This window comes from Peromyscus eremicus, chromosome 8b (genome assembly GCF_949786415.1).
Source record: "Peromyscus eremicus chromosome 8b, PerEre_H2_v1, whole genome shotgun sequence".
Classification (NCBI taxonomy): Eukaryota; Metazoa; Chordata; class Mammalia; order Rodentia; family Cricetidae; genus Peromyscus; species Peromyscus eremicus.
The window spans coordinates 10,186,768-10,208,211 of record NC_081424.1 but is presented as its reverse complement, the minus strand read 5'-3'; positions in this window follow the sequence as shown (position 1 = coordinate 10,208,211).

Here is a 21,444-nt window from a genome sequence, read left to right as displayed (position 1 = left end):
ACCCGGCCGCAGCTCCCTGTCCACACGGCCGGCCGCAGTGGGCTTGCGGGGCCTGCCGGCGTCCCCCCCGAGGGCTCGCCTGGGCTGCAGGTCCACGGCCCGCCCGGGTCCCAAACCACAAGGGCTGCGCGCTCGGGTCGCCCGCCGCAGCACGTGATTGCAACTTTCCCGGGTTGCCCGAGCCCCCGAGGCAAGAGACCCTGCGCACCACACACAGCAGCCACCCGGCGCGGGGCCCGGCCACCCAGAACAACCGAGAGGCAGGGGATGGCTTCCCGTACCACCTCCCCTCTATGGCCTTACAAACTTGGACGAGTTTAGGGTATGGTGGGAATTTTTAGGTGACAGGCGAGAAAATGACTTTTTTTTTTTTTTTTTGACAGCCAACTTGGGCTGCCAGCCAGCCCTGATCTTAGCACAGCTTAAACTCGAACTCGGTGCCCAGAGGGGAAAGGCATTTCCGGTTAGAGACAGGGTGCCAGCCTCGGTTTCAGGTCCTCGGGTCTAGCTCTTGCCAGAAATCCAATTGTTGCTGCCGCCAACACCACCATCGCGATGTGGTGGCAGAAGGGGGCGCTTGGTCAAGGACAAAGAACTTCAAGTGGAACTAATTTGTCGCGGGCAAAGAGAAGGGCAAATGGCGATGAGGTCTGGACCCGGGCTTGTCTTCGGGGAGAAGTTTAAGGAGGTGTGGGCAGGAAGGGGATTTTCAGGTGCCCAAGCTGGGAGGTAGAAGGACGTGGCTGCCCTGGATTTCAAATGACCTCTCTCGCATGAGACATGAGCCTGATGACTCATTTGCAGACACCCAAACTTATGAAAAATACTCCCAAGCGCGTCAAAATTGTCCCCCAACCCAAACCGGAACGTTCTTTCTCCAGGCACTAACTCTTAATGGAACTAGGTGCCAAGAAACCCGCTAAACAGGCAAGGGTGTATACACCCCCACCCCCACCCCACACAGAGAGGACTATTCAATCCTGGCAAACACCAGAGGGGGCTACCCACCCCGCAGCATATGCGTTCTGTGTTCTGGGCGTCCGACTGTAATTATCTGCGCGCTTTGCATAATTCACAATACAGTTCTGAAATCATAGTGATGACTTTCTGGCATGATTGATTCGGTGGTAAAGGCAGCAAGTAGCTGCAGAATAGGCTGGCGGGCCTGAGCTTCAACCCCCAGATCGCAGAGAAGCCTGGAGCCCAAAGGCCGGCTGGCCTCTGCTCATGCCAACCGGCTGAAGGCCACAGGGACCCTGGCTCTAAACTGTGGAAATCTGGAGCTAATTGGGACACAGCTCAAAGAAAAAATCTTTAGTAGAGCAAAGACTGACTTCATTTCCCATCCACTGGCCTCAACACGCTGCCCGCTTCATAGGAGGTGCCACAGAATGTGGGAAAGAATGGAGTCATTGGCAGACTTCCCGAGGGGCCTGCTCCAGGCCCTGCGCGGAAACCAGGAGACAGGAATTCAGATCCTGCCCCAACTAGCTGTGCAACCTTGGGCAAGTGACTAGACCTCTCTGGCCTCCAGATTGGTGTTTAGTAAAAGGCTTGTGACTTTGTTCAACTTTCAGTTACACAAATTCCCCCCTATGAGACTCTCAAGGGAAACGATTGATAAAGGCTATTATATCACTCATCTCAGAAACATCTTTAACAGAGACAAAGATAAGTTTGCGGGTTGGCAAGGCGGAAAAACCAAACCTAGAGGTCCTCCAGGACCAGGTTCAAAGCTAGTCCCCCGTTTTCAAGACAAGGTCTCACTACCTAGCCCCAGCTGCGCTGGAACTCCCCAGGTAGAACAGACTAGCCTCACAGAGCACGCCTGACTCGGCCAGCCCCTCTCCCCCAAGTGCCTGGGACTAAAGGTATACACCACTAGGCTCTGCTTCCTCCCTCACTCTGTGAGTCTGCTGCTCTCAACCTAACCCGAAGCTTGCAACCCCAGCCAGGCATACTGCATTGCAGGATGGTTGCATTTTGGTTCAGGAGAAAAATAAGACGGGGAACCCACCAGTCCACTCGATTCATCAAATAACGAGCACCCACCATGTGCCACCTGGGGATGTAGGAGATTAATAGCGTGGCCCCTTTCTTACTCAAAGAGACTATGGGGGGCAGACACACTAAAAATGGTGTTGGGGAGGGGAGCTGGAGGGTTGGCTCAGCTAAGAGTGCTTGTTGCTCTTTCAGAGGATCTGGGTTTGAGTCCTTGAACTCACCTGGAAACTCACAACCATCTGTAACTCCAGGCCCAGGGGATCTGACGCCCTCTTCTGGCCTCCATGGGCACCAGGCATGCGTTTGGTGCACACATAGATGCAGGCGAAACAGCCATCCATACAAAATATTTTTAAAATGGTGTTAGATGGAGGTAAATGCAGGAAATGCTGGAAAAGTATACAAAGGTTCCTAGATCAGCAAGCAGCACCCCAGTTACACATGGATCTGGGAAAGCTGCCCTCGGGGTTCAGCACAGGCTCGCTCTGAGTGTGCTGCCTCTAGACTGGGCCTGTTCCAGCTCTTTCCTCCAGTAGAGAGCTGTCCAGCCAGTTTAAAGCGGGGCTTCAATTCTGTTCACTAGGCTGCATGAGAGCAGTTAACAGGAACACTCTGAGCCCTGGGGACCGTCTGGGAGTGATGTTAGCTCTGCCATCCACTGCCCCCCCCCCCCAGAGGTTGCCATGTTCTCCCATCTCTGCCCCTCTCCCGAGCTTCTAAATGAAAAGGACCTACAGGGCAGGGAAAGGCTGCTTCCTGGCAAGCAGATCTGTTGAAGTTGGCTGGGAACTCAGAGATCTTTCCTTCTTACCTGGCTGCTTGTTTTCGTGAAGGAGAAAGGTGGGTTTTTGTTTTGTTTTGTTTTTCTGACTTCTAAGTTGTATTGATAGTCAGCCCCTGGCTGTGGCTTGCCCAGTGGGTGGGTCATAGGGCAGAGCCCAGTGTATAGCAGGTGCCCAGTAAGGTTTTGCTAAGTGGCAGGCTGAAAAAACTGTTGCCAGGCTTGCTTCCGGTTCTTCGATTCTTCCTCAGGCCTCTTCACACGTTGCTTGGCTGCAAACTCTACTCAGAAAAAAACAAAAAACAAACAAACAAGCAAGCAAAAAACACTGAGAACAATCCAGAAAGCAACTCCACTTCCTCCAGAACACAATCAGCGCTGAGTTGCAGGTTTTCTCTCAACAAAACCCAAAACCGTGCTGCTAAGAACGGTCCATTACTTCACACTAATGGGAAGAAGCATGTAGTTGCTCTGTGTGGCAGATCTGTTCCCTTAACAAACAAATCCTGTCTCTGCCTTTACACACACACACACACACACACACACACACACACACACACACCACTTGGCAGAAGAAATCCAGTTCTAGAGTGGAAGAGGAGAGGCATCTAGAATCTCACTGCACTAACAATACTCAAACAGAAGCGTCCGCCCACTGTGAGCCTGGCTCCAGCGGGGCTTATAAAGGTGGATGTATAAGAGAGCCTGCTTGGTGGGAGTCGCAAAGCTCCCACAATGGGACAGGGTTGGGTGGAAAGGTGTAGGAACAGGCTCAGGTTCCCCAAACCTCGGAGGTTCAGCAGAGTTTGACTTTCTGAGACAAAAGCCTGACTAGAGAAGCACAAAGAGGCTCCATCCAGGGAGAGCCTGGCCACCATCCTTCTTCGGCCGCTTCACTTCCTACAATTTACCCGGTCTGTTTGGTTTTCTTGTACCCCGGACTCTCAGAGCACACGAATCAGAACGAAGCTCAGTACTCCTTCAGAATGAGGAAACCGGGACCCTTCAAAAGACAAATCCTGTCCCCAGTCACTCATCTGAAAACATAGACCACCCAAGAATCCGGATCTCTGACTCTTCTTGAATATCCATTCTATAGCAGGAAGCCACCCTCATCTCCCAGGAAGGCTTCTGGAAGCTCCAACTAAAACAGCTTCCCTCAGTTCCCATTGAGACCCTGGAAATAGGAGCAGTGTCCTGTGCATCCTGAAGGGACGGTGCAGTGTCTCTGCAGTCTCAACCTACATCATCTCACACTTTCCTTCAAATCCCTCTCTGTGTCCTGAGGCATGGTAAACCCGGGGGATCTTTTTCTGTCATGTGGATGGACTGATGTGATCTACAAGAGAAACACTGTAAGGTACTATTCACACATATTCTGAAAAAGCCAATGATTAGAATAAGCAATTAATCACCAAATCTGATCAATGTGGATTGACAAGTTGGGCCTCTTAGCTTAAAAATAAATTTTCATTTCAGCACTAACAGAAACAAGTGTTAAAACCAGTAGCGTGGTTAAAATGTGGCTAACATGTTGGAGAATACAGTCTTTAATATCAGTCTCAGTGAGACATCCAGCACCCTGGTATCTTTGTTTCCAAGGGGTGCAGTTCACCCAGTATTCTGTTGTTCTCAGTAATTTCAGAATCCACATCACTTACAAAGATGCAGAGTGGCTATTTAAGGAAGAGTCTGCTAAAAAACAAAAAAAAAAACAAAAAAAAAAAAAAAAAAAAAAAAACAAAAACAAAAACAAAACAAAAAAACCCACAAAAATCTACCCTCCAAAACAAAACAAGTCTCCTCCCTCCCCTCCCACCCCACCCCCAAGCCCAAGTGCTTTGAGAGTAGGAGTCAACCAGTGGGCTTCACAGGAGGTCCCCAAGTCAAACGCTGCAGCTGCGCTTTAAAAAAGGGTTGGCTAAACTACAGCCGTTAATAACATCTGTATCTAGGCAAGCCAAGATGATGATAGGGGTAATCAGATCTCATGCTTCAGGGCATGCGATGATTGCTTGCTGGGAGCACAGGATTTGGCCTTTCAGGTACAGGAGTTCACAGCTCAAGAACTAGATTGCAAGACTCTCTCATCTGTTTGGAAAAATTCACATGGAAGGGACATGGAATTTGGGGTAGGCGAAACAGTGATTTGAAGTCTAACATTTCTATCAGATTAGAATACTAACTAATGAAATACTGGAAACAGCCGGTTTCTCCACGCCCACCCTCACCACATACAATTCATGTGTATCTCTGCAAGACAGGATACAAATGTTCAGGTGCCCTTTTCTTAAAGCTGAGATTCTTTGATGTTTTGAGGTCTTTTAGTGCTGAGAGGATACTAAATAACTATACAAAAGAACTATGCAAAATGAAGGTACTTAATATTTAGTCCTTGAATTTATGCTTAGTTACAATAATGTGTACTTAGCCAATTTTCTATACTTCACAGGCATTTCCAGTTGCTTTAGTTAAATAGTGGTTCGAATTATGTGTATATGTGGGGTGTACAGGCAATGAATTCTTTCTAAAAGGCCCTCATCACTAAAGTAGTTTTTGTTGATGGATTGCATGCTGGCGATCAAGCCCAGGGCCCACCGAGCTAAAATCCTAGCTCTAACATGAATTTTAAATTTAGTGTTTGGAAGAGGGAGAAAGAAATTATGCAAAACAGTCTCTCTCTCTCTCTCTCTCTCTCTCTCTCTCTCTCTCTCTCTCTCTCCCCCCTTTTGATTCCTTTATATCTTCAACCCCCAGGGAGGTGTGTGCTTTAGTACAGTAACACAATTTAACCAGTTTTGAAAACCCCTGTGCAAGCGTGAGCAGGCTAGAGCTCTGCGATTTGCAGCTCTGTCAACCTGTGCTGGAGGTCATAGGGCAGCAAGCAGGCAGCGATCACCAGCCTTGCAGAGGTTGTCACGTTTTCTTTCCAGCAGAGTGGTTACAGTCTTTTGGGCATGGAAGACGTTCCTACCTGGGGCTCCATGGCTTCTACTAAGCCATTCGCTTTAGTTTCACTCAAAGGGACTGTTCTGGAACATATGACTGCTAATGAGACGTTTAAATGATGCACTGAAACAGGTTTGGGTTTTTTTTTTCCCGGGGGGCGTGAGGGGGGGGGGGCTGGCTTGGCTCGCAGCTGCTGGGCTGCAGACAGCCACAGGAAATTTGTCAGGAGCTCAAAGCATCATCGTTAATAACCATTATTCTGTTGTCTGGGATGTTTGTTTAAATACTGTTGACACTGTGTGCGCATTGTCATCGTCGCTAAATTGTAGCTCTTAACCGCTGAAATGTTGTCGAAGACCACCTAGGGCTTCCTCCGCATGGTGCCGAAGCGTGTATTCACCTGATGGGTAAACAAAAAAAACACTTCTGTTTGGTTTCAATTTTTCTCTCCGGTGCAACAAGCAAAGAAAATCTTCCGGAAGGGAGGGCAACAGTCGCGGGGGTACAGCTGAAACAGCGACTGTGGAGACCCCACGTTTGCGTTTTTCACAGGGAGATAGAAAATGAGCAAACGGTGTGAGCACAGCTCCGGTCTTGGGAGCACTGGCAGCTCTGTGTGGTGCGTGCGTCTTTTAAGACTCGAGCTCGCCATTAAGTGAAGAAATCAGTAACTATTCTTCTCACCAGCAGCTTGTTACCCCCCACTTAAAATTTGCTTATTAAGTGAGGTCATTTGGTAGGAGAATGTCTCTGGTGGGTGGGGGCGGGGCAATCTAACAAGCCGACTCCCAAGTCGAGAGCTGCAGATCATGGCCGAGCAGTACAAAGCGTTTTCTATCTTGACTTATGAGGAGACAATGGCCGGTCTTACAAAGGCACCACCTGTGACTTAACTCCGTTGACATCTCTGTTAAGAAGGGCAGAAGAGGGGCCGCACGTGCACTCTTCTGAGCGCGTCGGCGGCGTGACCCACCTTTCGAGCTGCGGCGCGGTGGCCCGGGGCCTGGCTGGGGTCTTGGCCTTCTTCAGTGGCAGACGTGGGGCTGGGGAAGAGAGGAGACCCGGGGTGCTGGGCGCCCGCGGAGCCGAGCTCCGGACCGCCGCCCGCCGCCCCATTTCACAGATGGGGAAAAGCGCGGCGCGGAGCGCAGCCGCCGGCCGCGGGCGCGCGGGGTCCCGGGTGGGGCGGCGAGTCCTGGTCTGGGGGCCCAACCTTCAGGCCGGTGGCTTTTTGCTTCCTTCCCGAAGGTCGCTGCTGACAAATCTATCTATTTGGGGCAAATTGTCAGTGAGAAACTTCCGCTCGAACTGCGCCGGACAAAACGCGCGGTTTGAAAAGGGTAAATCCCGCGGCCGGCGCGGCCGAACAATGCCGCGGGCTGAGCGCCGGGGGCGGCGCGGGCCGCACAAAGGGCGGATTAATTGGGGCCGCGGCGGAGCGCGGCGCTCCAGCCCCACTCAGCCCGCGCCGCGGGGCGCCCCATTGACTGGGCCCCGAGCCCCACTTTTCACAAACTCCAAACAAAAGTCAATTTCTTTTTTATAAGGCGGGGGAGGGGGCGGCCGCCGAGATCCTCCACCCGCCCGCTCCTCGCCGAGCTCTGGCATGGGGTGTGTGTGTGGGGGGGGGGGGGTGCTGGAGGGATGGGGTGGGTGCCGGGGTGGAAGGATGGGGATCCCGGAGGGACCCGGACCGGGGTGGGCATCCCAGAGGAACCGTACCTTAAAGGACGAGGACTCCGAAAGAATGGGGACCCTAGAGGGATGGGGATCTCTGGGGGGACCGCGGAGGGGCAGGAACTCTAAAGGGACCCCGGGAGGAAGAGGAAAGAGTCCTCAGGGGACTGGAACCCCGGAGGGAAGGGGACCAAGGATGGACAGGGACGTGGGTGTGGCTGCCAGACCCCTGTCCCTGCCCCTCTGCCCCCTTTAGACGCAGGGGGTGGTGCAGCCTCCCTGCCACACCCACCAGGCGGGATGGGACCCCAGCGCCAGGCCTCGGGAGTGGCTGAGGAGGGGCGCGGGGGCGTGGCACTGACCCTGATGAGGAGTGGCCCCCCCCCGGGTGGGGAGGGGTACAGGAAGGTGGCCAGGGAGACACCAGAGGAACGCCCCAATTAGTGCTCTAGTCCCTGCAGATTGGATCGCCCTTGGGGTTACTGTATTGAGCAGCTACTATGTTCCTGACTGGAGGAGAGGGGGGCCTTAGCCCTTAATGTGAGGTCTGGGGCCACAGCCTTTTACAGCTAGCTGCTGACAGACAGCATACTGAGAGTTCGAAGCCAGCCTGGGCTACTGGGAGAAACTGTCTAACAGAGAGAGTGGGGGCAGGAGGGGAGGAAAGCTCGAGTGTGTGTGTGTGTGTTTGTGTGTGTGTGTGTGTGTGTGTGTGTGTGTGTGTGTGTCTGGTGGAGGAGGAGAGGAGTGTGGGGGTGGGGTGGGGTAGCCTGGGAGGTTGAATAGGAAAACCAATAACCCTCTGTAACAGATGACACCGACCGGAAGGAGTGACATGTGGGAAAAGATACCTAATTACTCTGTAGACACACATACTTGGAGAAGGGATAAACGATTTTAAACAAACGTAAATTATAGATCAATATTGTCCACGGTCTAAACACCGCAGGCAGAGGATAGCCCAGGACTGGATTCTCTGTGTCCTCCCTTCTCAGGATGAGAGATCAGGGAGGGGTGCAGAGACCTCTTCAGCTGACCTTGAGATGAGGGAGAAATTCCTCTAATAACAGGTATTTCCCCTGCTTTGGGGCCTCTGCTGTGTGTGAAGGCACCCCAGTCCTGGGCCTCTGCTGTGTGTGAAGGTACCCCAGTCCTGGGCCTCTGCTGTGTGTGAAGGTACCCCAGTCCTGGGCCTCTGCTGTGTGTGAAGGTACCCCAGTCCTGGGCCTCTGCTGTGTGTGAAGGCACCCCAGTCCTGGGCCTCTGCTGTGTGTGAAGGCACCCCAGTCCTGGGCCTCTGCTGTGTATGAAGGCACCCCAGTCCTGGGCCTCTGCTGTGTATGAAGGCACCCCAGTCCTGGGCCTCTGCTGTGTATGAAGGTACCCCAGTCCTGGGCCTCTGCTGTGTGTGAAGGCACCCCAGTCCTGGGCCTCTGCTGTGTGTGAAGGTACCCCAGTCCTGGGCCTCTGCTGTGTATGAAGGCACCCCAGTCCTGGGCCTCTGCTGTGTGTGAAGGTACCCCAGTCCAGGGCCTCTGCTGTGTGTGAAGGTACCCCAGTCCTGGGCCGCTGCTGTGTGTGAAGGTACCCCAGTCCTGGGCCTCTGCTGTGTGTGAAGGTATCCCAGTCCTGGGCCTCTGCTGTGTGTGAAGGTACCCCAGTCCTGGGCCGCTGCTGTGTGTGAAGGTACCCCAGTCCAGGGCCTCTGCTGTGTGTGAAGGCACCCCAGTCCTGGGCCGCTGCTGTGTGTGAAGGTACCCCAGTCCTGGGCCTCTGCTGTGTATGAAGGCACCCCAGTCCTGGGCCTCTGCTGTGTGTGAAGGTACCCCAGTCCTGGGCCTCTGCTGTGTATGAAGGTACCCCAGTCCTGGGTTTCTGCTGTGTATGAAGGCACCCCAGTCCTGGGCCTCTGCTGTGTATGAAGGTACCCCAGTCCTGGGCCACTGCTGTGTATGAAGGTACCCCTGTCCTGGGCCTCTGCTGTGTATGAAGGTACCCCAGTCCTGGGCCGCTGCTGTGTGTGAAGGTACCCCAGTCCTGGGCCTCTGCTGTGTGTGAAGGTACCCCAGTCCTGGGCCTCTGCTGTGTATGAAGGCACCCCAGTCCTGGTCAAGAGGCAAAGGCCTTATTTCTCTTGCCAAAACTGACTTCCAGCTGGGCAGGAGCTACCTGTGTAAGGGAAGTGGCCAGCTGGATAGAGGGGGGTTATCTGAGGGAACTGCTTCTGCTCTTGTGTCTGGGGGAGCAGTTTGCCCATAGTGACGTTGTTTTGAGTTTAGAATCTTTCACAGTCTTTCCTGTGGCATCCTTCCTAAGGCTTCCTAAGGCTAGCGTCTCGGCACTCCTGGGGTGGGCACAGTGGGAGAGGAATCCTGATAAGAGGTACCAAATCCGTGGCAATAGGTAGAAGGATCTTCAGGAGCAGGCTGAAGGCGGCGGGAGGCAGAGGCCTGGACCCAGTGCTGCCAAGACAAGAATGGCAGGCAGATCCGCCCCAACATCCAGCCTAGGCTCCGTTTCAACCACATTTTAGAGCTGTCGATTTTAGAAAGATCTTCTCTGGGCCAGACAGCGAAGCCTTCCAGATTTCTGTTGCATCTGAGGCTGTGAAAAATGAAGGACAAATATTTATCTCAAGATGTCACAACTTTGAATTTCAGTGATAACTTATCTGCTCATTTCTGGGAGTCTAGAGCAGCTGTGACTATTGTGTACTTTGAATTCCCAAAAGAGGAACTCGGGAATCAACACTTCTTCCTCTACCAGTTCTCAGTTACGCTTTCTTTGGGTTTGTTGGTGCTTTTTGCGAGTGCAAACAAATACACGACGAGAGTCTCAGCTTATTGGGAAAGCTGTTAACTCCTGCCAAAAATTAATATGGTATTCGACCTTTATTGCCAAGTGTGGGGACGCCGAGTGTCTCCTCTCCAGCGGAAGTAGAAGGAGGGTGTAAAGCCTGTAGTTGTGAATTATGGAATGCAAGCACAAACCCATCTGGTGAACCTCCAAACAGAAGCAATGCGTGCGTTAGATGGCGTGTACTGACTTCTCATAGCCACAGCTTCTAAGAACACCCAGCGTACTTCTTACATCACTGTTTTACAGATGTAGGTCTGCTGAGCGAGGGAGTTCTGAGAGGTTCAGTCACAAAAGGGTGGGCGAAATACTGATACCAGGTCTTTCTGTGACTCCCTGGTTAACCCTTTCCCTTTTAAAAGCATTTGTTATATTCTTTTTTGATTATGTATATGTGTGTGGGTCTGTGTGCTTGTGAGCACTAGTGCGCGTGGAGGCCAATGGTGTCAGATCAGTTCTGGAGGTGGGGTTACAGGTACTTGTGACTCACCTGACATGGGTGCTGGAACCAAACTCAGGTCTGCTCTTTTTTGTTTATTTGTTTTCTAGACAGGGTTTCTCTGTGTAGCCCTGGCTATTCCGGAGCTCGCTCTGTAGACCAGGCTGGCCTCGAACTCAGAGATCTGCCTGCCTCTGCCTCCAAGTTCTGGGATTAGAGGGTGTGCCACCACACCTGGCAGGGTACCTGCTCTCAACGGCTGAGACATCCCTCCTTGGTTAACATTCAGACCAAGTTTGAAGTACTCTGTCTTTTTAGAAAAGTAACATTGTTTTGGAGTTACTCAATGTGGACATCATTAGAACAAAGAACGTCTTCAGAGTCTGAGCCCCGCTGGCAAGGAAGGGGTGGGTCTTGGCAGCTCAGGCTCAGGTTGGCAGAAAGGTACAGGAATGGGAGGAGAGGGGCACACAGCACCGGATCTGCACCACCACAGCACCGGATCTGCACCACCACAGTGACGAGCCACCAAGAAAGCCCTGAATCTCCAGGTCCTCTAGACTGAATCGGTAACAGAACAGCGAATGGTTGTGGCCCAGACTGCGATCCTAACTGTGGGGAGGTCGAGGCAGGAGGACCATCAGCTCATAGACAGCCTAGTCTACCGAGACTCTAAGACCAAACAAGGGGAGGGAAGAGGAAGAGAGAGGATGGGGGCTGGGTTCTATCCCCAAGGCCTTACACTTTTGGGGCATTCAATCCCTCTGCCTCTGACTCCACCCCTGCCCAAGAGTGGAGCTTCAAGGGGCTAGTCCTCCAAGAAGCGAAGCAGAGACCACTGGAATCTGGGCACACTAGCCAAGATCGTGGAAATAAGACAGATTTAACATTTGATAGTGAAATGTATCAAATCAGTAAGATACTTTCTGAATATCTGCACAATTAAAGGAATGGAATAAAAGAGTGAAAGGGGAGAATGAAATAAAGTGCGTGCTCACACTGAGTAGTTTTGTTAAAAATGAGGATGTTAGTGTCCACAAGGAGGCCCCTTTGGGACAGCATCATCCCACTGCTTGCTTTATAATTACATTTACACACACATCCCTAAGACACTGGAGAGCTGACTTTTTATCACCTTTATATGAAAAGAAGCAAACTTTATGTCATCTTCAGGGTGTTGTGCTTTCTTCCTTCCCAGTGGGTTTAACACCGGTGTCAGGTTAGCTGTGGTAATCCCTACCACGTGCTGTCAGTATTGTCTTTGTGTATAGATAGATGTCCACTATGTCACAGCTGATTAATCCTTACAACTGTTAGTGCCCATTGGGGTTCTGCCTTTTCCTGCTCCTCTTCCTCTTCCTGGTCCAGCTCCTCCTCTTCCTGCTACTTCTCTTCTTGTTCCCCTCCTCCAGCTCCTCCTCTTCCTGCTGCTTCTCTTCTTGTTCCCCTCCTCCAGCTCCTCCTCTTCCTCCTGCTTCTCTTCTTGTTCCCTTCCTCCAGCTTCTCCTCTTCCTCCTGCTTCTCTTCTTGTTCCCTTCCTCCAGCTCCTCTTCTTCCTGCTGCTTCTCTTCTTGTTCCCTTTCTCCTCCAGCTCCTCCTCTTCCTACTGCTTCTCTTCTTGTTCCCCCTCCTCCAGCTCCTCCTCTTTCTGCTGCTTCTCCTCCTGTTTCAGTCTCATAAAATTTGTCAACTTTTTCTTTGTTGAGTTGGTATTTTTGTCTTGTTTTTATTTATTTATTTTATTTTATTCGAGACAGGACCTCACTATGTAGCTCTGGCTGTCCTGGAACTCACTCTGTAGACCAGGCTGGCCTTGAACTCATAGAGACACACCTGCGCCTGCCTCCTGAGGCCTGGGACTAAAGGTGTGCACCACCGTGCCCAGCTTTTGCCTTGTTTTTAAAATTCTACTCGTTGTGAGGGTATAGTAATGCTTTCCTTAGTTGTTGACTGGGTTTTAGTTTCCTCTTCTACCTTTAAGTCTTCCCCTAATTATACTTGGTTTGTGAGTGCTGTACAGGGTTGGCGTTAAGTCTTCCCCCTAATTAGACTTGGTTTGTGAGTGCTGTACAGGGTTGGCGTTAAGTCTTCCCCCTAATTAGACTTGGTTTGTGAGTGCTGTACAGGGTTGGCGTTAAGTCTTCCCCCTAATTATACTTGGTTCGTGAGTGCTGTACAGGGTTGGCGTTAAGTCTTCCTCTAATTATACTTGGTTTGTGAGTGCTGTACAGGGTTGGCGTGTCTTCCCAGGAACACTGACTGGATCTTTTGTTATTACTATTATTACCTTTATTCATGGGGTGTCCTGTGTGTGCCATGGCATGGGCATGGAAGTCAGAGGACAGCGTTCAGGAGCTGGCTCTCAACCCGCCATGTGGGCTTCAGGAATCAAACTCAGGCCATTGGGCTTGGGGCAAGGTCTCACTTACTGAGCCATCTCAGTGACTCCAATTCAACCTTAAGGCTTTCCTTGTATTGTAACAAGGTATATTTTTTCTCTAAACCAGTGTTGTATAACTTTTGTTAGATTTAAATGATATACGTTTGCCATGATAATGGCATTTTTCTAAACATTACGTTTTCTTATCAATATTTTTTTACTATACGGAAATATATGTTGGTCGACAAATTCTCTTCTGGGTCATAATAATTCACCTTGGTTTCCTTGGGGTTTTCTGTGTGGTTAGTAGCATCGTTTGCATGTGGCAGTTTGGATCTTTATCGTTTCTTCTGACATTTGACTTGTTTCCTGTGCATGGCATGTTGTCAGGCGAGGACTCTGATACAGCCTTGAGCAGAGTGAGTGGGCAGTAACTGCTTTCTCTGACGTTAAGGAGTAGAGAATTTAGGGTGCATATGGGTGTAGAATTTGTGTATCTTTTTAGTGAATTAGGTAACAATTCTTTTTCATTTCTAGTAATGCTTTGGCTTAATCTTTTTAGCCACACCAGATTAAAAAAAAATTGCCCTTACACCATTAAATTGCTTCATACAGCCACTCCTGTTTCTTTCTTTTCTCTCTCTCTTTAATTAATTAGCTAATTAATTATTTTTATTGAGGCAGCTACATTTGTAGCTAGCTCCTAGAGCTTATTATAGAGACCAGGCTGGCCTCGAACTCACAGTCTGCCTCTGCCTCACGAGTGCTGGGATCAAAGGCGTGTACCACCACACCTGACTCTTTTTTTCTTTATTTTTATTTATATTATGTTATATTATTTATATATTATTATATTCTGCACACACATGGGGCACTCAGGTGCTGAGTTCAGCTTTCTTCTGTTTTTGGAGTTCTGAATGTTTACAGTCTTAGGTCTCTGTGTGCATTTCTCCCTGTCCCCTGCTTGTGTGTGCCTGAACTCTTGGGTCCAAGGACTGGTGTCTTTAAACACCTTGGCAAAGAGTTAGCCGTTACCTCTTTGGAGACATCTCTCGAATTTACTGGATCTGATTAGATTAAATTCAACATCCTTTTCACATTTTTAAATTATTTCTAGACTGCTTTCTGGAAAACGCTTTTGCACTATTTGCTTCTGAACTGTATTCTGGCAAGTCTCTACCTGTCTTCTAGTTCGCTAATTTTCTCTTCTGTCTAAATGGAAAATGACTCCCATTTTAAAGATGAATCATTTACATTTTTACTTCCTGGAGTGTTATTTAGATCTACTTCAGAGCTAATGAAATGCTTCTTATAGACTGTTTCTTGCTGATGTTTTATTTTCTATGTATGAATGTTTACCTACATGCATATATGTGTACCATGTGTGTGCTGGTGCCCTCAGAGGCCAGAAGAGGGCTTTGTGGTCCTTGAAACTTGAGGTAGGGGTGGTTGTGAACTGTCACGTGGGTGCTGGGAACTGAACCCAAGTCCTCTGAAAGAGTAATACGTGCTCTCAACTGCTGAGCCATCTCTTCAGCCCCATGTTGCTAAGGTTTTAAATTTTATCATCATCATCATCATCATCATCATCATCATCATCATCAGTGTGTGGGGAGAGGGCATACATACTGTGGTATACCTGTGGAGGTCAAAGGACAACTTTGTGGGATCAAACCTCTCCTCCTGGCTTTATATGGGTTCTCGGAATCCAACTTGTGTCCTCAGTCCTGCATAAGAAGCAATCTACCCAACGAGCCCTCTTGCTGGCCCTACTCATTAACGTTTATGAGCCCCTATTTTGTTCTATGAAGCAGGTAGCACTTGTATTTGGTATCTAATAATGCCTTTGGGGGGGCGGTCTTTATGGTCTAGGCTGGTCTTGAACTCTCCATCCTCTATCCTTCTGAGTGTTAGGATTATAGGCATGCACCACCACACTTGGCTACAATGTCAGTATTTGATGTTCTTAAGGACCATTTTGTTGGCACACTTGCCCCTCCCCCAGCCATCCCCTTTTCCTCCTCCCCCTAACGTTCCCCCCTTCTCCATCAGTCCCCTCCCTTTCCTCAGGTTCCCTTCTAACTTCCTGTCACACATCAGTCCTTTCTCTCAAGGGCTTGACTGGATGAGACTCACCCACACAATGGAGGGTAACCTGTTACCTGAAAGGCGTTTTGCTGCAAAGCCTCTTTAAATGTCCAAATATTATCCGCATCCAAAGATGCCGTGGGAGCCTGTGTAAAAAAGGCTGTGAACTTGCTGTAAACTGTGAATGGAACAGAGTGCAAAAATGTTCTTACCACAAGGTGACCTTCTAAAAAAATTACATAAACTATAAAAAGTAGATACACTTAAAGACAAACAAACAAACAAACAAACAAACAAACAAAAAGCCCTCTCTGTGGGAAAGGCAAACACCTAAAACATTATTCTGGCCTCTTTTCACATGACCAAAGATGGTAAGAAGTAACACCAGGTGTATTCCCTCGCTGCACTTACATTTGCTTAGGCGAACTGTAAATGTCACCCCATGTTTTGCTTGCTTTAAAAATGAGAGGTGTGCTGGGCGGTGGTGGCACACACCTTTAATCCCAGCACTCGGGAGGCAGAGGCAGGTGGATCTCTGTAAGTCTGAGGCCAGCCTGGGCTACAGAGTGAGTTCCAGGACAGGCTCCAAAGCTACACAGAAAAACTCTGTCTCGAAAAAAACAGAGAGAGAGGGAGAGAGGGAGGGAGGGAGGGAGGGAGGAAGAGAGAGGAAGAGAGGGGAGAGAGAGAGAGAAAGACAGAGACAGAGAGACAGAGAGACAGAGAGACAGAGGTGGGCTGAGGGTAGAGAGTTGGCTCAGCAGTTAAGAGCACTGGCTGTTTTTCCAGAGGACCCAGGTTCAGTTCCCAGCCCCCAGATGGCAGCTCACAATTGTCTGTAACTCCAGTTCCAGAGGATCTGACACCCTCACACCAAGGCACCTAAAAATAATAAAATAAATTATTTTTTTTAAAAAAAGAGAGAGGTGCTTCACCAGGCAGTGGTGGCACATGCCTTTAATTCCAGCACTTGGGAGGCAGAGGCAGGCGGATCTCTGAGTTTGAGGCCAGCCTGGTCTACAGAGTGAGATCCAGGACAGCCAGAGCTGTTACAGAGAAATGCTGTCTTGAAAAACCAGAGAGAGAGAGAGAGAGAGAGAGAGAGAGAGAGAGAGAGAGAGAGAGAGAGAGAGAGGTGCTGTGTTTATACTACTCTCGAGTTCAAAAGTAGAGCCCTGGTATCCCCATTCAATCCTTAAATATGTCCTCGATCCTGGAGACTCAGCCTCACCAGCCATGGGTCCCTTCCTAGAAACATTCACATCAGTGTAAAAGAACTGGGCACTGTAACCCGGCCAAGTTGACACATAAAATTAACCGTTGCTCTCTTAAGCGACTGGGATACTGGAAACAGGCAGGGTTTTAATTTCTTATCACAAAAGGACAGTGTGATCAGGGACAGAATGCTTTGTGATATCAGCCAAATGAAGCCCGGGTGGCTCATTGGGTAAAGACACTTGCTGTCAAGACGGACAGCTTGAGCTGGAGTCCAGGAGCCTGCAGGGTGGAAATAACAAACTCTCCCCTGAGCTGCCCTTGACTTCTGGCCTCCACAGGTTCACAGCCACACATACAACACATGGGAACAAAATAAATAATGTAAGAACAGTCAACCGAGGCTCGGAGCTCCTGAGCCCCACCCCCACTCCCTTACAGACATACAGTTCTTTGGTGCGGCTGACCACGGGAGCTGCAGGTCATGCATGCATGGTGCTCTTCCCTGCAGAACTGTAAGGAAAGGTAGGTACACATAACGGCCTCCAATTCTAGAGCAGAGTGAGGCTGTGTCCTGTCCTCACGTGTGTCTTGATCTTTAGGGTAAGAGCCCATGAGTGGGCTGGGGAATTAGCTTAGCCACAGAATACCAAGCATGAGGCCCCAGACTGCATCCCTAACCCTGAAAAGAACAGCAAGACACATACAGCCTTTGAGTCCTAGCACCTGAGAGGCAGAGGCAGGCAGATTTCTGTGAGTTCAAGGCCAGCCTGGTCTACATAGCAAATTCACAGTGAGACCTTGTCTCAAAAATAAACAAACAAAAAGTTGAATCATCACTTTAAAACACAACATTGAAAGTGCCCCCCCCCCCAAGATTCTCTCTGCATATAGTCAAGGGGTTGGAAGAAACTCTAAGCAATGGTTGTCTGGATGTAGGATTATCAATTATTTTTTTTTTTTATGTTTTTCTGTGCTTTTCAACTGTCCTATGATTATCAAAAGATATCTTTAATTTTGTTAGAGTTATTTATTTTATGTGTATAATTGTTTTGACTCCATGTATGGATGTGTAGCACACGTGTGCCTGGTGCTCAGGAGGTCAGAGCACTGGATGCCATGGAACTGGAGGATGGTTGTGAGCTGCCACATGGGTGCTGGGAATCGAACCTGGTCCTCTGCAAGAGCAGTCAGTGCTCTGAACTGTTTGCTGAGCCATCTCTCCTAAACCATCCTTCAAAATCCTAGGTTGTCTTTATATTCACAAAGCAAAAACCCGAAACACTGAGAAATTTTCATTTTAAACAGAAATGAGATTTTCTTATATATGTTTTATAAAATTAGGCATTATATTTTATAAAATCACATCCAAATAAATTACTTCCATTTCAATAAACAAAAAAACTTGTTTTCAGCCTGGAGGTTCGGCTCAAAGGTGGAGTCCCTGCCTAGTACCTAGAATGCCTTGAGTTCAATTCCCAACACAGGACAGAAAAATCAAAACCAAAACCAACAAAACATCTTTTCATGTTAATAAAACTTACCATGTAGTACCAAATTCAGATACTTTCATCAGTTTTGGAAATTTTAAGTTATGTATGTATACATGTATTGAAATATCACATTTTGCTAACAACTCTTGAGTTCCTCATTTAAGCTGTAGTCTGTTGTCCGTTATAAGCACTCAAGGAGCTGGGAAGACATCTGTGAAATGCCCACCTCAGAAGCACTCAGACTTGAGTTTGGATCCCAGCACCCACTTTAAAAGCTGGGCGCAGAGATATGTGCCTATCATAGGCTGTGAGTTCGGAGCCAGCCTGGTCCAAATAGTGAGTTCCAGGATAGCCAGAGCTACAGGGAGATGAATGAACCGTAGGGCTTGCTAGCCAGCTAGCTGAGCCACTGAACTCAAGGCTCAATGAAAGATCTGAAGATCTGACTCAAATAAAAAAAAAAAAAGGTAAATAGTGGTTGAGAAAGACACACACACACACACACACACACACACACACACACACACATACACACACACTGTAGTTGCCTTGTGTTACTTCTCTCAAGTCCTCATTGACTTCCCCAGAGGCTGGCTGTCATTGTGAAAACCGTGACATTTTGTAGTAACCATTGAAAGGTCAGAGGACTTGCTCAGGAACAGGGACTCAAGGTGAGCAGCTCCTTGTGCAGAGGCATGGCATTGACAGGAACTGTACAGCCTTGAGCACACACACAGGTGGCGTCATTGTCACAAAAGGTGGCAGCTGACTGACCTGCTGCTGGGGGTGTGTTAAGACTTCGTAGGACCTGACTGGCTTTTCTCTCTGTTCTCTTTCTCTCTGTTCTTCCTTCTCTTCATCTTCTTCCTTCTTCTTCTTTGGTATGGCTTTTGCTGGAAAGTGGGAAAAAAAAGAATGCTAAATGGTTAGGTAAAAAGCAGCAGGAGAAGAGAAGGAAGAGGAAGAGGAAGAGGAGGAGGAGTCCACCTGACATTCCACTGGTCTCTGGGAGGTTGTTAGGACGGTGCTCACTGACCTCTCTAATGTCACAAAGAACAGGTGGCTTCCAGATTAGCAGAGACATTAACATGCAGCAGAAAGCCAAAGGCCAGCACTCATATCCGGAACATGATTCTATGTGCCTGGACACAAAACTTGCATGGATATCAAGTTAAGCTTTTCAGAATCACCCTAGAGGCCAGGCGTAGTGGCCCGCACCTGTAATTCCAGCACTCGGGAGGCAGAGGCAGGCTGATCTCTGTGAGTATGAGGCTGGAGGGATGCCTAGGTAGTTACCAGCCCTGGTGGCTCTCCCATGGGACCCAGGTTGGATTCCCATCACCCACACGATGGATGGCTTACAACCTTCTGTATCTCCAGTCCCAGTGGATCTGACAGCCTCTATGGCCTCTGCAGGCGCTACCTGTTTGGTGATGTCTAACCCTGCAAATGCCCAAGACATGAAGGTCAGCTCCTCTGTTTTCTGTCCTCTGTCACATATGGTGAAGTGAAGGGGACAGTTATGGTGTGAACACACAGACTCGATTCCAACATAGATTTCCTGGTCTCTCTGCTCATCCACACCTTTCGGTGAACACACTCTTTTCTCTAAGAGCGAGTGGGAACACTAATTCAAGCTGATCTAGATGCCCGTGGAGACACAAATGGCCCCGAACTCGAAGAATGCTCTTCAGAGTTTCTTTTCTCCTCCTTATACCTGCCCCCTCTCCTCAAGTGGTGGCTGGGGACATGCTGCATTGTGGTTATTCCTATGCGGCTCACCCATACCATGGTGGGGATGCATGCTTCTTGTATTCTCTGGGCTTTCTTTTCAAAGCCCCATTAGTGAGTTATGTGCTATGGAAGCTCTTCTCTGAGTGACATGGGGACCAAGCTTTGGGCTTGGGTGTACTCTTTCTGTCCCCACACAGCTGTGGCCTCAATGCCGAGTCACATAGTAAGTGTTCAATTTCATGAAGGTAAAAAGTTTTACCCTCAAGTAAAGTACATTTGTAAGCTCATAATTGGGGGTGGAAAGGGAGAGTAACAGTGGGCAAAGTGGCTGCTAAAAATGTTTGAAACTTTTAGCAATTTTATTTGTATTAAATCTACTGTTCAAATTCAATATTGTGCTTTACTTCTTTACATGTAAATATTTTCACTGAAACAAACTTTCAGTAACTTTTAACTGATTACCCATCTTACTATTTTGATTTAAATATTTATTTATTTATTTATTTATTTATTTATTTATTTATTTATTTATTTATTTATTTTTATGTGCATTGGTGTTTTGCCTGCATGCATGTCTGTGCAAGGATGTCAGATCCCCTGGAACTGGAGTTACAGGTGGTTGTGAGCCACCATGTGGGTGCTGGGAATCCACCCCGGCCCTCTGGAAGAGTAGCTAGTGCTCTTAACTGTTGAGCTATCTCTACAGTCATTTTTTTTTTCCTTTTGAGAAACGGTTTCTCTGTGTAACAGCCCTGGCTCTTGTGGAACTCCCTTTGTAGACCAGGCTCGAAGTCACAAAGATCTGCCTGTCTCAGCCTCCCAAGTGTCACTGCTGCCCGACTGATGTAAACTTCTTAAAGTTTCTTTTTACCTTTTGTCTGTGGCATGCTATGTACATGCAAGAGACTTTAACATTGGAAAAGACAAAACCTCTAAAAGATTCCATCCTAATTCTAACACTAGAGACACAAATTACTATCCCAAACGACTCATAGTAAATCAATATATTTGAAAACGTGAACGATTTAGATAGGGTTAAGTCTACTTTGTCATATTATCCAGGCCATTGCCTTCCAGTTGTCAAAAAAGAAGGGCTTCACGGACGCGTCGTGATCGGTGAAGGGGAACGACTCTTACTGCGCCTTCCGGATAAGTATGTGAGCCTGTGTTCCGGTTAGCTGCCGCCTGTGTTGTGGCGATAAACCACTCTGAATCAAAAACAAGGTGGAGAGGAAATGGATTAAATTTGTCTCACTGGTTACAGTTCATTAGCAAGGAAGCCAAGGCAGGAACCTGAAGGCCGAGACTGCAGCAGAGAGCACAGAGAAACGCCGCAGACTGCCTTGCTCCCGGCTCATTTTCCTACCCAAGCATGGTACTGCCCACAGTGGGCGGGGCCTCCTCCACCAATCAGCAACCAAGAAAACGCTCCCTAGACACGCCCACAAGCCAATTCTTAGTAGAGAGTCCTTCTTTCCAAGTTTGTCAAGCTGACAACCAAGGCCATCCAGCACAGACCGCCTCACTTCGGGGAACCAGGAGAAAGGACTTATGAACTAACAGGTGACTGTACGTTAAAAATGTACATTGTACATTAAAAGAACTAGAGTGACCCAACCTGAAGATTTTTCTCAGCTAAATCCTATAGATTCGTGGTCCTGCTGGTTAGGAGTTTAAACAGAATCGTCAGTACTATTGTTATAAATTGATCTCATTTTTATTCTAAAGATTATCTTATAATTTATATATTTTTCACTAATTTTTTATGTCCAACTCTAATTACTGCCAGGTATTACATTTAAAATTAATGATATCACACTGTTCAATT